Source organism: Quercus lobata, chromosome 4 (assembly GCF_001633185.2).
Source record: "Quercus lobata isolate SW786 chromosome 4, ValleyOak3.0 Primary Assembly, whole genome shotgun sequence".
NCBI classification, from domain to species: Eukaryota; Viridiplantae; Streptophyta; class Magnoliopsida; order Fagales; family Fagaceae; genus Quercus; species Quercus lobata.
Genome location: NC_044907.1, coordinates 75,080,307 through 75,098,543, shown reverse-complemented (window position 1 = coordinate 75,098,543; position 18,237 = coordinate 75,080,307).

The window sequence follows — 18,237 nt, the reverse complement described above, 5'->3', positions numbered from 1 at the left end:
ATAATTGGAGGAATTGTTGCAATGTGCTTGGTCAACTTATTGGCATTGAATAACATTGGGGGTCTCGTGATCAGTACCCTAAGTGTAATTTTTTTAGGTACTATGAATAACATTGACGGTCCACAAGTGAAACGCTAGTTTCTTTGTTTTATCTTGACGCATTCGGCCCTTCATTACATTAACAGAGTTTTCCAAATTTCACCCGAAAAATCCCTAAAGAGAACAAGCTACAGAAAAAAGTTATAAAAGAGCATGCTTGCAATCTGAAACCAGAACTTTAAACATCATTATAACTTTCTTATGATCTCCTTGCACTGGGAGGTACTATGAAATTCTATATTCAGGTTCACTTATAAATAAATCAGAAACAAAATATGTGCTAGAAGTTCATTTTGTTCAATTTCTACAAGAATCATTGTGAGTAATGTTCTTCTCAAAAAAAAAAGAAGAAAAACTGCGAGTGGAGTTCTTCAAATTGTGTTGGCCTAATTTTCTTCTTAACTTGCACATGGTGTCACACTCACAATTCCACAAACAAGACCTTCAGAAAGAAACAGATTCTATGTATCAGCCAATACTGCGCTTTGTCCCTATCCCTCTTATAAGTTTGCAACTCACTCATGCAATTCGATCATTCCATTGCTTTCCTACCCACACACAACACCAGTTTGCGTCTCTGGTTTATAGTACTCTTGACAAGCTTTTCTGCAGTTATATTGGTTGGCTTATTTTTTACTATTTCAATCCTTATCCTATATTCAAGGGCAGCCTTCATACCAAAGAAGGTTTTAAGATATGTGTAATAACAATTTGGTGTGGACTAGATTTTTTCTTCTTTCCAAACATTCTGTGTCATTCCAATAAGATTTCAATGTTAAGTGTCTACTAATACGTTCTCTCCTATGATGCAACAAATCTAATTAATTGTTACATATCTTACGAATTAAATCACCACAAGCATAGAAGTTTTACCAGATATTGAAAAAAAAAAACAAAAAAAAAACCTACTACTAAAGTCAAAAAGTAAAACCTAAGGTTAAATTACATAAAGACCTTTTGGGATCTGAATCAGTTGCAAATAGACCCCTCGTACATTCAATTTTATGTTATTAATCCTTAGGCAAAAATTAGCAATGGGCCAAAGGTAGTTGTATGACTGGATTAGGACAACTTAAAATGCTTAAGGCGGTGATTATTTTGATTGATATATGTATGCAAAAGGGAGATACATAGGTGATATCGTGAAATGGGAATCTACTGATAGGATTTCCCGAAGGTTAAATTTTGGAGAATCAAAGGTACATATAACAAACAATTTTCCATTAAAAAAAAAAAAAAACAACTACAACTAATAAGCCACATGTGTTTTGTATTTTATGATCATGATGTATATTTTTCATATTTTATAGATATTGTAAACACAGTATTATTTATTTCATACTTTAATGGCAATTTTTCTTGGGAAAACCAATGTTGCGAATTTGGATTGGTGTGTTTTCAGTGTATTTGCTTCATTTGATTGATTTGCTGGAGTTGTAAATTAATTATAGTATTATGAATTTATGATATTTGAAACCAAATGTTAGAGGGTTTAGTGTTTTGAATATCAGCTTAAACTGGTTGCAAATCTACACAATACCTGGAAATACATAAATATTATGTAATAGATTATAATATATAAAAAGTAACAATTATTTCAAGTATTGTCTATTTTATTAAAAGATTTCTACAAGTATTTATTTTATTTTATTTTATTTTTATCTTTTTATCTCTACAAATATATTATTTTATTATTTTGATGCATCTCCTTCTTCAAGAAACTTTCTACTTTTATTACCTAACTAATTTGGAACATCAACTACAACACAACCATTATTATGGTCACCACTAGATTCTTTACTAAATAGGAGTAAGAAGTTCATAATTGTGAGTAGCCACAAACTTGCTTACAACCCATTTTTTCTAGCTTTCATTAAATCCAACATTGCTATGCATCCAATTCTTATTTTTCAAGTTGTAAACCTAATCTTATTTTCTTTTGATATCTTTTATGACAAAACATTTCTCTCAAATAGAAATCTTCTATAAGTGGGATATATATATTCTTTTCACAATTCAAATTCTAATATATAAAGTGGCAGTCAAACATGCACACTTTTTTGTGGGTAAGTTTTTAGTGTAAACGAGTTTATATCAAGGTGGGTTGATTCAATTTAAAATTATTAATAAATAGGTTAATTTCATGTTGACTTGCAATCAATGCAAAATATTAATGACTTGGTTCATTATTTGTGTCAAGATGAGTTAACCCATTTTGACACAACTTTATTTAACCCATACAAATAAATGCCATTTTTATTTTAAAAAATTAAATACAAATTTTTTAAATAAAATACAAAATTATTTAATGAAAAGAATTTGATGACTTGCAACCAGCATGAAATGACTCGGTTCATTATTTGTGCAAGGTGAGTCAACTCATTTAGACACAAATATGTTTAACTCACATAAATAAACGTTATTTTATTTATAAAAAATTCATTTCAAATATAAAATTGTTTAATTAAAAGAGTCTGAATGGTCAATGATGGGTGAAATTATGATGTGTGGCAAGAATGAGCATAATTGAGATAACATGCATGGCAGCTCATCAAACGCATGAGGAGCTTTAGGCCAAGCTCTCTTGAGCGAGAAAATCTCAAAGTCTACAATTTCCTCATAGTGAAACATATTTAATTCTAAGTACCTACTCCCACCAAGATCCCCAGTTCTCGTCCTAATCTCCAAAACTAGATACAACTCAAATTTTAAGTTCAAGCTACAATGACGGAAAAATCTATGAAAGGTATGAACTTGAACCTTACGAAAATCTCCTAAGCAATCCCTTTCATCCCTCGTTGGCAAACCAATGATAGTTTTTTGGTCTCTTTCACTCCTCTTTGCAGGTATTTGTGGACGAGGACACACCACTAATCAATTGTATCATCAGCTTTATTGATAAAATTATTCTTTGAAACTCTAAAGCTTTCGACTATTTTATTCAAACAAAGGAAAAAAAAAAAAAACTTTTTTTCATTATATCTATCTTAGATTATGCGTTTCTAACTTTAAGTAAAACTTTATTGGAATGAAATAAGAACTTTTTGATTGTATGTGTGGGAGCAAATGGTCCGAGGACATATTAAGATATGAGTCTTGTCCGAGGACGATCAAAGGCCCACACATGTGTTGATAGGTCAAGAATGTATTGACTCCTTGTGATGAATTAATTGATTAATTAGCCAAGTTTATTAATTAATCAAATTAACATGCAATATACGTAGCAGCACAAACAAATCACGAATTAAACTAAGTATGTAGCATAAATTAAATTAACACGGTGATTTGTTTACGAATGGAGAAAACTTACACGGCAAAAATCTCACCAAGTGATTTTAAGGTCACCACTCCCGAGAATCCATTATTAACAAAACAAGCGGTTACAAGAAAAGGAATTTCAATACCTTATACCAACTTACAGTTGAACCTTTACCCCAATACCCAATTGGATTTGTTCTGTAGTGACAATCTCTTCTTTTCAATGCATGACTTCCAGTACGTGACTAAGCAATTGCACGGATCCTAGTACGTGACTTGATCACCAACTTGAGAAGGATGTTGGCTACAAAGTTCTTCAGTTCATCCAAACGATGAAGATCATGAAGTTGCTTGGTCACAAAACCCTATGGTGTACAAATATAGCAGCTTCTTCAAGAACTAGGGCAAACTAGGTTTCCGGTCACACTCTTCTTTACACTTGTGGAATTATGCTCTTGTGCAACATGTGTAACCTTTTACGGCCCTTAAAATAATCCTTATATATGTTTAGGGTTATGAGAAAAGAAAGCCCAAATATACATTCACGGATTGGATGAAAATCAACTTGAAAAACTAAACTTCATAAATCTCGACAGATACCCTATCTATTGAGAAGCTGTTGAGCCTCGAACTAAAACATCTCCTAAAGTCTCGATAGATACTAGCTGTCGAGCTTTAATGAACAACATTTCTTCACTTGTTACTTGGAAAAATTTGCATGGTTTAATCACTTGAACTTGAAATCTTGTTTGTTGAAACATTAAACACATCCTAGACCTACCCAATTATAAGTAAAGTGCGTTTTGTCAAAGGATTAGCCAATTACATAAAATGTTGACATATGTTTCTAACATGAATCACATATGTTCTAACAATCTCCCCCTTTGGCAATCCGTGACAAAACCACAACTAACAAATGAACATATGAGAGAAGTTATAAATTACTCAACTTATACTCACTTGTTAAATACAATAAAATCTATTCTAACACAAACTTTTGAAAAACTTTGCAAGAAAAGAGTTTATGGCAAATAGATTTTGACAACCTGTATTTCTGAAATACTTAAAACAAAACTCATCAAGGCATCTTAGTGTGGAACAAAAATATAAGATTACATACAATATATAAGAAACATGTGTATAAAGAAAAAAAAAAGAAAAAAAAAAACAACAACAACAACAACAACACATGGAGAGATAGGTGAAAGAAATGTAATAACAACCTCGAATGTATATATATCAACAAGTACAAGATTTGCTATCACAATGTAATCACAAGATCTAAGTTACATGAACAATGTATCTAAAATATGAACTCTCCCTCAAAATATGAACACTCTCCTTAACAAAATTCTCCTATACTAACCCACTTCTTATAAGTATGACTACTTTCATATCCAAAACTACTCCTTCTTTTTGTCATGAGTGACAAATGGTAAGTATATCAAGTAGACATCTCGTCATTGTTGGGTGAGCTAGCATCTCCATCCTCATCATCATCATCGTTGTCGGAGTCATCGTCATTGTCCTTGGATGCCTCAGGAGGAGGAGAGGGAGACTCCACAAAGCCACCAAGGCGAGCCTGCCATTTGGCAATACGACTGACACGGGTGTTCACCTGATACAACTTAATAGAGAGTGTATTAAGATGAGCATCCATGCATTGAAGTTGTGCCATGATCGCATCAAGAGTCACACCACCCGCTGAGGAAGAAGGAGCAGAGGTGGATGGAGCTGAAGAAGTGGGAGGAGCTGCCGTTTGTGTTTGGGGCCGCCGTGATCTGAGCTACGCCTTGCTCGGTCAAACGATTTTGTAATGAGTCTTATATCATTTGTCCTCTAGATCATACAAATGTGTATATTCGTGTCACCATGTTGACTCTCTAAAATCATATTTTAGAAGTGACAAATTCAGTTTTCATTTTTTTTAAAAGGTGATAATTGGTTACATTTGCAATTAAAGGAAGAACGTAAAAATGCTGCAATGATGTAGCAAGTGAATTAATATTAAAATATTGTTAGCAGCTTGCTTTAGTAACCATTGATTATGATTTATGCTTTTGGCAATGAATCTGGCATAATTTTCGTATGCGCGCACGCGTGCACACACACACACACACATATGTAGATAGACATTCACATAAAAAATGCTATGTAATTAGGACACATCAAGAACCTTGCTTTCATGTAACAATGATAGAGGATACTTAGTATATCTTACTTGGGTTTTCTCAAATTGTTGGTTTTTATTGCTTATATTGTGATTGTTTTATATAATAATTCAGCCAAAAATATTTATTGAGTTATAAAATTATCATGCATGCATTTTAAAGGAAAAAAATTGATCAATTTTACTTAGGTAGTTTGTGCAGTTGGTTCATATAGTGTTTGTCTTCTTCTTCTTCTTTTTTTCTTCTTTCTTTTTTTTTTTTTTTCAATTTACATTTTAGGGTTTGCTATAACTTAAAACACGTTGTCTATGGTAATCAAACACTTTAGTTAAAGTTCTGTTTTTGTTTATATGAGTCCTTAGTATGTTTAAATCTTTGGTTGTTTTAATATTTATTTCCCTTGATGTGCTATATTATAATAGGTTTTTGGTCATTGCATCTTCTTGATGATCACAAGTTGAAGATAGAAATTACTCTCATCAATAACTACTGTGTCTTTATCATTATCACAAGATGGAGATAAACTTCTTTTCATATACTTCTTTTGTTTTGTCTTCTATCATGTAAAATGATCCTATGCATTGCATGGGTTAAACACTAGCTAGTATGATATAATATGAGGAGATTCAATTGCAAATAGAGAAAACAAAATGATAGAAGTAGAAATTCAAAGCATACAACTCAAATTAAAGAAGAAAGGAAAAGGAAAAAATTTATGTAATCCTAAAATAAATTGGGAGATTACTTATAAATTCTCAATGATAGAGGCACAAATAATCTAGTGTAAAAATAAAAGGGAAAATTAGATAAATTAATTATGTGGCAAAAACACATTATGTAATACAAGAAATTTTATATAAAAAAAATTAAAAAAACTATTTAGTATAAATGATTTTTCTAGTTTTTATAAAATTTTTAATCATTTCAAACTTTTGTAGAAAAAATTGTTGAGCTCTTTATGTTAACTAATACAAAAAGTGCTAAATAATTAGTACTGTATATTTTGTTACATGCTTATATTTTTTATTTTAAAATTTTATGAAACTGTCTTTTTATTATTTTAAAATGATCTACCAATTTTTATTTTCACGTGTTTAGATATTTTTGTTGATTTTTTTTTAATAATTTCAATTATTTTTCATGTTTTATAGATATTTTTATTGAATATACATAATTTTTATTTAAAATTTTAATACACAGTTCATTCGGTAACTCAATATCGGTTGACCCAAAGCTTATAATTGGTCAAGAGGTTAAGATATGGTTTGATTATAATAACTACGACATATTCTCTCTCTCTCTCTCTCTCTCTCTCTCTCTCTCTCTCTCTCTCTCTCTCTCTCTCTCTCTCTCTCTCTCTCTCTCTCTCTCTCTCTCTCTCTCTCTCTCTCTCTCTCTGTACTAACATAGCTAGTTTACTCTACGTGAAACTCTATTATAGAAATTTCAAATAGCTTAAAAGTAGTACTTCATTAGCATTCTAATTCCAAAATTTGAATTTAGTTATTTATTTTAAATCATATTAATAATCTATTATGATTTTTAGCTTTTACAAATATGCAATCATACACCAATATGCTTTTTCCACGAATTTTTTAAGTAGTTTTGTCTCTTTCATCTTTCTATCTATTTTATTTATTTATTTATTTTGTTATATAATTGAAATATGTACTTTATTTTACATATAATTATTTATTTACCCAGATTGATCATATGATACTAATTAGTAATGTCTTTCATCCATTAAGAATCATGTTATTTAGTGGCATGACATTCTCTTCTTTAACCGGACAACCATAATTTGAATCTTCCTTTCTCCACTGTTATAATTATTTAATTATTAAATTAATATATAAAAAAACTTTCTTTGATTATAAAATTTTTAAATGTTATATAATAAAATGTGTATTATCTCTCATTTCATTTTTTTTTTAACCCACTCCTCACTTTCTCTCTTTCATGCCCTTGGTGGCTCCCCTTCCTTCTCAACCCACCAAGTTCTCTCTTTCGTCACCCTGGCTCATACTTTTTCCAAATTCCATATCAATAAATCTAGAATTACAAATTAAGTTACAACTTTTGTCAAAACTATCTTACATGGATAAATATGAGTAGTCAAGAAAAAGTTATAAATTCATATAAAAGTGAGAAACAGTCAATCGTAGTTTATTACATAAAATAGTTGTGACAAAGTGTGGCAAAGTTTGTGGTCTTAGCACCGTCCATTTCAGAAAGAAATGCTATTCAGTAATTTTTTTCCCCGGAAATGCCTGTATCTGCCAACCTGAGCTATGCCATCGCTGGCACGTAATAAAACAGTTGTGTGTGGAAATCAGCAATAGAGACGTGAGGCGTTTTTGAAAACGCATTTACGTTGGAGCTGCGAGAAAACGTGTCTTCTTTTTCTCTATTTTTTTGCTTGCAGCCAAATTGGACCATAATGGCATTTTTTTTTTTTTTGTGTTTTCAATTAAACGAACTTGCTTAAGCTGAAAACATTGTACTTAAGCACCTAATTAAGAAGACGAAGAATTATTTTATGTGTCCAAGCATCATGAATGGGAGGCCAAAATGGGAAATTAACTTTGTTTGCCAAACAATATAATTAGTAGACACTGTTTTCAAACTATATTTTTTACTAGCATCTCGAGTCTAAGAGACTCGATTTAGGACTTATAAATTGAGTCTCAAAGACTTGATTTTCATGGGTTGATCATGTCTAATGTGGAATTTTTTCCACATAGCGACCACCTGGAAATCGAGTCTCTAAGACTCGATTTATAAGCACCCTTTATAATGTTTTATAAGCACACCCACCTTCTCTTCCTCTCTCTTTCTCTATTTTCCAATTCCCAAATTCTCAGGTCCAACAAACAAACACAAAATCAACAACCATGTCCTCCACCACATCTCCCCCAATTCTCCCAATCTCAAACACTACTGCCACCACCACCAATCGCCACCCCAGCTTTTCGCTACTTCCTCAGCAACATAACCGAATCAGTCCGCAGCAACCTCGCCCAGCGCTGCTCGTGGTTCGAGCTCGTCGACCCAAGTCGTGTGGTCTGGGTCGCGCTAGCCTAGGTCAGTTTAATTTGATTTTGTTCTTGGGTTTTTTGGGACTCTGTAAGTTTGAGAAAGGAGAGTGGGAGAAGAACTGGATCTGGGTCTCTAGACACTTGAAAATATTTGTACAGTAAATGTTGTAGATGTAAATCGAGTCTTAGAGACTCGATTTATAGGTGGACGCTACATGGAAAAAGTGCCAACTCAGACTCAATCAGAACATGAAAACCAACCCTCAAATACTCGATTTATAGTCCAAAATCGAGCCTTTTAGTCTCGAGATGCTAATAAAAAATATAATTTGAAAACGTGGCCTATTAATTATAATGTTTGAAAATCAGGGTTAATTTCCCTTTTTGACTGGCTAGTCTCATATATCTCATCATATGAAGGTGTAAGGTGTTACATAGTTGTGTGAGAACTTCACCAACTAAACTATGAGACATTCCATTCCATGCAGCAATACCTTCTCAGCCGTTTGCTAGGAGATTGGGAGTTCATCGTGATTTTTCCTGCGCTTTCCTTTTCTCTTTAAAACTTTTCCAATATTTTGACACCAATGGAATCACTCTTAGGAATTTCACCATTGGACCCACCCTAACATCTAGTGCTACTGTTAAATACTATTTCATTGGTTGATTTTTCCAGTCATGTTAATTTCTTGAAAGAATCTAAATTCGAATCCTTCAACCCACTTATATTATTGTGATGAAAAAGATTGATGGATATTTCTTTGATTTCAAATAACTTGAAAAATTATTTTTATCCGAGAGTAAAAGTTACAGAGGTCTCTTTTTGTTTTAAAATTAAAAATTGTAAATTAAATTATTAGTAGAAAAGGTTTTTAAAAAAGGAAATATACAAACATATCAATAGGCACAACAAAAGTTTACAATATTTTCTTGAGAACTTTATGATTTGAGTTTTTATTGTGTCCTTAACCAAAGATTGACCCGAAAAAGAGCATCATTGCTCGAGATTTATCAAGAAGCATGTTGAAATCTACAAATCTCTGCAGAGACAAGATTAAAACAATTTCCAATCAATCAAAAGGGTCTTTAAGTGAACATAAAACGTGGCTTTTAACTTGGAGAAATGGATTAGAATCATGGCTATGGATGCTTTAAACTCCGAATGTCCCACTAAAAAGAAGTCCCCATTTCCGTGCAGACTAGGGAATTTGGACAAGTCAAGCATGATGGACCTAATTTGTTTGGCTATAGTTGGAGCTTGTCTATATTAGCTTACTCTGGTCTCCGGTAATCATCAATAATTTCTTATATTCCTTTGTGAGGCGTCAATCACCATCATTACTTTTCCTGCACTTCCCTTTTCTCTTTAGAATTTTTCCAATATTTTGGCACCGATGGAATCACTCTTAGGAATTTCACCATTGGACCCACCCTAACATCTAGTACTACTGTTAAATACTATTTCATTGGTTGATTTTTGCTGTCATGTTAATTTTCTCCAATGAAAGAATCTAGGTTCGAAATAACTTGTGTTGGCTTTATTTCGTGTCAAATTTGCTTGTATTTTAGCATTTAGATACCCTGTATTTAGGTGAAAATTATGTAAGAGTTATGTGTGAGAGAGTGTGAAGAAATTCAAGTGTGTGTGCATTTGGAGGTTTCTTGCGACTGGATGCAGGAAGCTAAAGGGTCACGACAGCTAGAGCACTACAGGACAAAAATTGACAGTCTGACCTAACAGTTAACTCGCTACTCAAACTCACGACTCATCCCACTCTCGAGATTGAGTCGCCAGAATGTCCTATTTTGCAAAAAAATGACTTTTCACATTCCTCACATACTCTACTATAAATACCCTTATTCCCATGAAATGTTGAGAGCTTCCAGAGAGAATTTTGAGAGAGAAACCCTAGGGAAAACCAAGATTGACTCATCCACAATCTTAGACATTTGATTCTCCAAATTCCTCTATTCTCACCCTCTCCATTGACATACCCTTGAGAGATTCATTAGCCAAATCCTTATCTCACCATACCCATATAAGTGAGGAGGTATTTTGGTACTTGAAAAACAGTTCAGAGATGACCAATTTACTTGGTTGATGCAATGGGCTTATTACAGGATCTGGAAAGCTAAAGAAAACACAGTTAGACTTAACCTTGTTAGAGCAAGAAGCTTGAAGGACTTAAGTGCATTGGGTAGATTAGGCTTGGAGGGTCTATTGTTATTCGTGTATCCTAACTTTATTCTTTAGTGGATCATTTTACTGCTTGGAGAGCAGCGGAGAGGTTTTTCTCTGAGTTCTTCGGTTTTCTCTTTGATAACACGTGCTAGTGTTATCCTTGTATTTGCATTTTTCTAACCTTTACTCTCTACCTTTAATTGCTGCTATGTTGTGATTAATTATGGTGTAGAGTTGTTTATTTGTTTAGGTTTTTGCTTGTATATATTATTCCGCACATCTATTGTTTGGGTATAAGTTTGTGTTGGATAAATTTGAAATTGAGGGTCAAAACATTCATTAGTGTTTTACACACTATTTGAACTTTCAACTTGAAAAATTATTTTTATCCGAGGGTAAAAGTTATAGAGGTCTCTTTTTGTTTTAAAATTAAAAATTAAAAATTAAATTATTAGTGGAAAATGTTTTTAAAAAAAGGAAATATACATACATATCAATAGGCACAACAAAAATTTACAATATTTTCTTGAGAACTTTATGAAGTGAGTTTTTATTGTGTTCTTTACCAAAAGATTGACCCCAAAAAGAGCATTGCATTATTGCTCGAGATTTATCAAGAAGCATGTTGAAATCTATAAAGCTCTGTAGGGACAAGATTAAAACAATTTCCAATCAATCAAAAGGGTCTTTAAGTGAACATAAAACGTGGCTTTTAACTTGGAGAAATGGATTAGATGCATGGCAATGGATGCTTTAAACTTTGAATATCCCACTAAAAAGAAGTCCATCCCCATTTCCGTGCAGACTGGGGAATTTTGACAAGTCAAGCACGATGGACCTAATTTGTTTGTAGGAATGGCAACGAGTCAGGTTCGGGCTATGTTTTTCCATACCCAGACTCGACCTGCAAGCCAAGACCTGTGGCCCGGACCCAGCCCGTTTACTAAGCGGGTTTTTTTCCCGAGACCTGGAACTGCCCTCGTCGGGCCCCGCGGGCCCAATTTGTGGCCCAACCAAAAAAATAAAATAAAATTGAAGCCCAAATTTATTTTTGCCTACATTCAAGCATGCATATTCTAATTCAAGCCTAGATAACGTGGCCCAAATGCCAAGCCCAACCAAAAAAAAAGAAAAAAAGAATTGAAGCCCAAATTTATTTTTGCCTACATTCAGGCCTGCAAATTCTAATTCAAGCCTAGATAACATGGCCCAAATGCCAAATCAGTCCAAATCATAACCTACTAATCATAAATCAATAAATCACCTGTTACTTATAAATCTAAAATTTATTTTTGTTTACATTCAAGCCTGCATATTCTAATTCAAGCTTAGATAACGTGGCCCAAATGCCAAATCAGTCCAAATCATAAGCTACTAATCATAAATCAATAAATCACTTGTTACTTATAAATCTATAAATCAATAAACCATAACTAATATCATAATCATAATTCAATAAATCATAACTAAGATTTTAAATCAATAAATCACCTAGCTAAGATAACCATTTAATCATTAATCAACAAAATCATAACTAAAATCACCAGCTAAACATAAAAATAAAATAAATCCAACAAGTCCAAGAAATAAGTATCAAAAGTCCAACGAGTCCAAGAAATTAAAAAGCTACAAAATAAATCCCACAAGTTTAGAATAATTACAAACTAACAAATTAATCCAACAAGACTAAGAAATTAAAAAAGCTACTAAATTAATACAAAATGTTTAATCTTCCACAATTGTGACACAATTCCCATCATCTTCATTTGACTCCCCATCATCAAGAATTGATTGAAATGTACAATCTCCAGATATAGTTGAAGAACCTACAACAACAATGAATTAAAAAATGGAATAAACTTCATCAAACTGTAACTAGCAAATATAAAAACACAATTTTGATTTTATAAATAGAAATTAGATAATTACTAACCGTTGATTTCACTCCATAACCAATTTTGAGCACACATCATTGCCTCTATAGTTTTAGGATGTAGCCTACTACGATGTGGACTTAAAAGTCTCCCACTAGTGCTAAAGGCAGATTCTAAAGCAACAGTTGTAATGAGAATGGCTAAAATATCTCTTGAAATCCTTTGTAAAGTAGGATACTTGAGACCATTACTTTTCCACCATGCCAAACTATCAAAGTCTTCACTCCTCTTCAACACTCCCTCATCAATGAAATGGTCAAATTCCATTCTAGCACTCCCATGTTTCTTTGAACTACTTGAACTATTGTTTACAAAAAAATCAAAACATGACATTGCCCCACTCAACCTAAATTTCATTTGTGCCACTTGATTTGAAGTACTTGCAAGCATATGAGAACTTCCTTCATTATCTACAGGAGACTCATCTAAATCTCCATACTCATCAAGCAAATCATAACAAAGATTCTTAATTTTTTCAATCTCCAAATTAGAATTATCACCATAAATGTTAGGATAATAAAACTCCTATAACTTCATCTTATATCTTGGATCTAAGATAGCAGCAATAACCATAACAACACTAATATTAGCATAATAAGAATTAAATTTAGCAAGCATGCTTTCTGACATCGTACTTATCATCTCACTTGAAGATAAACTCCATTCATCCAATGCAATTTTCAACTCACACACCAAAGCAAAATACATATTAGTTGTGGAGTACTTACGACCAGAGAAAAACTCAGTCACACTATGAAACAACTCCAACCTCCCACAAATATCTTTGGCTACCTCACAATCATAATCATGTGGTAGACAAGTATAAGATGTTTCACGTTTAGCCAAACGTGAGAAAACATCTTTATAAATCAATGTAGTAGAAAGTATTAAGTAAGTTAAATTCCAACGAGTTTTACAATCTAAGACTAACTCTTTGGTGTATTGAACACGCAACTGATGTGCATTTTTTTCAAATTTCTGCCTCCTTTCTGGTAATCCAGTTTTATAAATCACACTATCACGAATCTTTTCAATACCATCACCAATAAGAGACAACCCATTTTGAATAATCAAATTCACAATATGTGCAGCACACCTCATATGCAACATAAACCCACCCAACATAAGAGAACTAGTATCAAGTTTATTTAAGAGAAGTCTTATCATGGCATTATTAGTACTACAATTATCAACAGTTATTGTGGACAACTCCCTATCAATTTTCCACTCTAAAGAACAATCAACAAGGACTTCAGCAAGGACATTTTTCGTGTGTGGAGAAGGAACATAAACAAACCTAGAAAAATAATATGAATAATTATAACATAACTTAATAAATATTCAATTTAACATAACTCAATAAACATTCTAAATGTAAAGTCTTTAACATTCAATTTATAGATAAAAATATTACCTTAAAACCCAACTTTGCAATGTCCAAGTATAATCAATAAAATGAGCGGTAATGACCATAAACCCTCTCTTTTTGTTACTTGAAGTCCACATATCAGTTATAGTTGCCATCCTACTTCCATTCTTGTCCATCATCTTCAAAGCTTTCTCCCTCTCATTATCATAGATTTTAAGAATGTCACTCTTCAAAGTATTTCTTGTGACAAGTTTAAACATAGGTTGAAGATCAGCCACAAATTCTCTAAACTCAATGTGGTCAACTATTGAAAGGGGATATTCATGTAGGATAACCATACAAGCAAGCTTATTCCTCACTCTAACTTGATCAAATTGGTAAGTATTCAAACTCATAGTTCCATCCACCTTATTTTGTTGTTTAATTAAGACTGTTGTCGCATATCCCTTATATTTTTAAACTTCATCCGTAGATATCTTGCTAAATGATTACGTAAATGAGTTGTACCTTGGCTAGATTCACCCAAGTAAAGTTTGTTACAATGATGGCATTGGGCTTTAAATTTTCCATTAACTTTCTTCCTTGTAAAATGAGCCCAAACATCTGAGGTAGTCTTTCTTTTTTTTACTTGTATCCAAGTCCTCATTTGTATGCTCTTGCTCTCCCTCTTCCTCTATCCCTTCTTGTTCCTCTATCTCTAAGTCTTCTCCCACTAAGTCCACCATTAGGGATTTCAGATTCCTAATTGGTTCAAAAGTTTGGAAGTTAGAATCAAAACAAATTATCACAAATTTATTATTACACATACTCATTGATTAATAGGCACTAATTCATAATTACATAGATTCACAAATTCTATCAACGCAATCATAATTAAACATGATTAACTACAAATTCAAACACTTACTCGTTGTTTAATGGTGATCCTAAGGGTGAGCTGCCAGGCGACAATGGCGAGGGTGATCGTGAAAATGGTGAAGGAGACCACATAGGTGGCAAGGGACAATGTCAGGTTCTCAAGGGAGAGTCGCTTGGTGAGGAAGAACCAGATTTGTTTGTGTCTTCCATCTCCGTTTTACAACAAACACAAAAAACAATAAACAATAAACAATTTCTTCCATTAAACAAACTATGCAGATATGAAGGGTAAGAACAAGGGAATAGAATGCTTTGAGACTTGAATCAGGTAAAAGATATGTGTACAAAAATTCACTACCATATTTCACACTTAGTTTCACTGATTTCAACATCCCCAATGTATTACTTATCATCAATCCTAATTACCAAAACAAACCCAATAACACCACAAACACCTTAACCCATAAACCAAACCCTCACCCACCCAAAACCCAAATAAACATTATTATCATCACAACAAATTCAATGAACCACCACACAATCAAAACCTCCAAACAAATTTTAATGAAACATTGAAAAAAAAAAAATTCCAAAATTTTAAAACAAAAACTTGGATAGATCGTACATTTTGCCTCTTTATCATCAAAGAGTGAGATCATATAAAAAAGCTTTACAAATCGGACAACAGAGGAAGATCGAGGTGTACCTGAGATCTTGAGGAAGTGCAAGGCCGTGAGAGTGAGAAGGTGAGGCATGGCGTGACTGCGTGAGTGAGGGCGTGTGCATGAGGCAGTGATTGAGAGTGAGTGAGGGCTGTGAGGTAGTGTGCTGAGGGAGTGTTGGAGTAGGGGTGAGGAGGCGACGGAGGTGTGACTGAGGGAGTGTGGGAGTGAGGGTGAGGGAGTGTCGGGGTGATTGGCTGACTGCGTGAGCTGAAATGAGGGACTAAGTTGAGGGAAAGGGAATGTCGGACTCGGACTGAGGGTGAGGACTGAGGGAGGGAGGCATGAGTTCTAAGTTGCTGCTGAAGATATGAGGGATTAGGGTTAGATTATAGGTATGTGTATATATATATATATATATATAGGGGGTATTTTTGTAATTTCAAGGTATCAGGTTTTTATTCGAGTTGGGTTTCAGGCTGGGTTTCGGGTCGGGTCTCGGATTTTTTTATAAAACTCGGACCCAACCTGGACCCGCTTCGGGTTTTTTTTTTTTTAAAAAAAAAACCCATACCTGACCCTATTCCTAATCGGACTGGGTAAAACCAAGCCCATTAGGGTCAGGTCGGGCCGAGCCGAGTACCCATGGGTCGTGCAAAAATTGCCATCCCTATTTGTTTGGCTATAGTTGGAACTTGTCTATATTAGCTTACTCTGGTCTCCGATAATCATCAATAATTTCTTATATTTCTTTGTGAGGCGTCAATCACTATCATTCTTATTAGCATTGTGCACAAGATGGGATGAGCACGTTAATACCAATATTCTTAACTAACCTGATATTGGTATTTGATGGGTTGGGAAAATTCCAAAGGATTTTTAGTTTAGGAAATATTTTTTAAAACTTTTTAAAAGAAAAGAAAAAATTAATTGATTTTTTTAAAAATATTTTTGTTTTAATTTATATTTTATATGAAAGTAGTATTAAAATTTTCCTAAAACCATCCACTAACAAATGTCTTAAAGTCACCCCTTAACAAGATTCATGCCTTAATTATTTCCATTTGTTAGCAAAGTTGTGAGAATTGTTTTTCAAGTGGTTCAAAAAATATCATTTGATTACTACAAAATGTCATTTGTGAGAATTGTTTTTTTTGTCATTTTAGAGATTTTTTTTTGGGGGGGGGGGGGGGGGCATTTTTGTTTGTTTTGAGTTTTCAGAGTATTTTTTGTTATTTTAAATATTTTGGGGTATTTTTTTTCATTTTAAAGGTATTTTTTTTTTGGGGGTTCATTTTAAGGTTTCGAGGCAATTTTGGTCCTTTAAGAGGTTTCATGGGTATTTTTTGGCTATTTTGAGGTTTCAGGGGCAATTTGGTCATTTTAGAGATTTTAGGATATTTTGATCATTTTAGAGGTTTCATGGTTTTTTTTTTTTTGGTTGTCGTTTTGAGGTTTCGATGGATACTTTGGTCATTTTTTAGATTTTTTTTTTTTTTTTTAGAGGTTTCAGCACTATTTTGGTCATTTAGAGGTTTCAACGCTATTTTAATCATTATTTTTTTTTTATGCTCTAGGCATATTTTGGTAATGTTTTTTGTTCTAAAGGTATTTTGGTCATTTTGGATGTCTTAGGGATATTGATGTCAAATTAGAGGTTTTCAAGATATTTTAGTAATATTTGAAGTTTTAGTGAGTATGTGGGTTATTTTTAAGTTGTAGGGGCTATTTTGGTCATTTTTAGGTTTTTTGGGGTATTTTAGTCATTTCCAAGTTTTAGGGGTATTTTGGTAATTTTTTAGATTTAAGGGTATTTTGGACATTTTAGAGGTTTTAGGGGTATATATATATATATATATATATATATATATATTCATTGATTATTGGGTAATTGGGTGTATTGGGTTTTACCTATAATAATTGAGTTGAGTTTGGTTTGGGTTACAACTAAATTGGTTAAAAGGGTACTAAATGGGTAAATGGCTTTTTTGTACCCAACCTATTCAAACCCAATCCAAACCCACCCATTTGATACCCTTAATCACAACTCAAACTTGTCACTCTTGCGAGTCGCAGTTTAAGTACCGTCAACATAGCCACCTTGTCGACGTCACCTCCATTGTTGTTCGAGTTGAGTCATGCCATGAGGTTGTCCATGATTATTATGACTTCAAGATTTATTTCTTGGGAGTTGATTGGAAGTCAAATGTTCAAAATTACAGTCTAACATGATTACACCTATTATGTGAAATCACCTTTTTACTCTCCATATGACATTAAATGTAAGTTGCAAAATAGGGTATCAAAAAGTGCGCTCGTATGTATTATTTAATTATGTTTTCAAGACAATTTGTTATTTTTATGTTCTAGTATTTAAGTAAAGTAGGTATATTGGTTTGTTATTTAAAGTAAGGGTTATTTTTGAAATTCAATAAATAGGGTTTCCTACATCAATTAGAATTAAGGTTTAGAACTCTTATATAAGAAAATTATGGCACTCCTACCAAGGGAAGAATTTTTTTTTTTTTTTAATAAATAAATAAACTTTCTATTGAAATTGCCTCAATGGTATGGTCCCTACTCCAATTAACCCTAAGTGCTAACTTTTAGTGGGTTTCTTTTTATTATTTTTAAAAAAGAAAAAAAAAATTAGAGTTGGCTCTAAG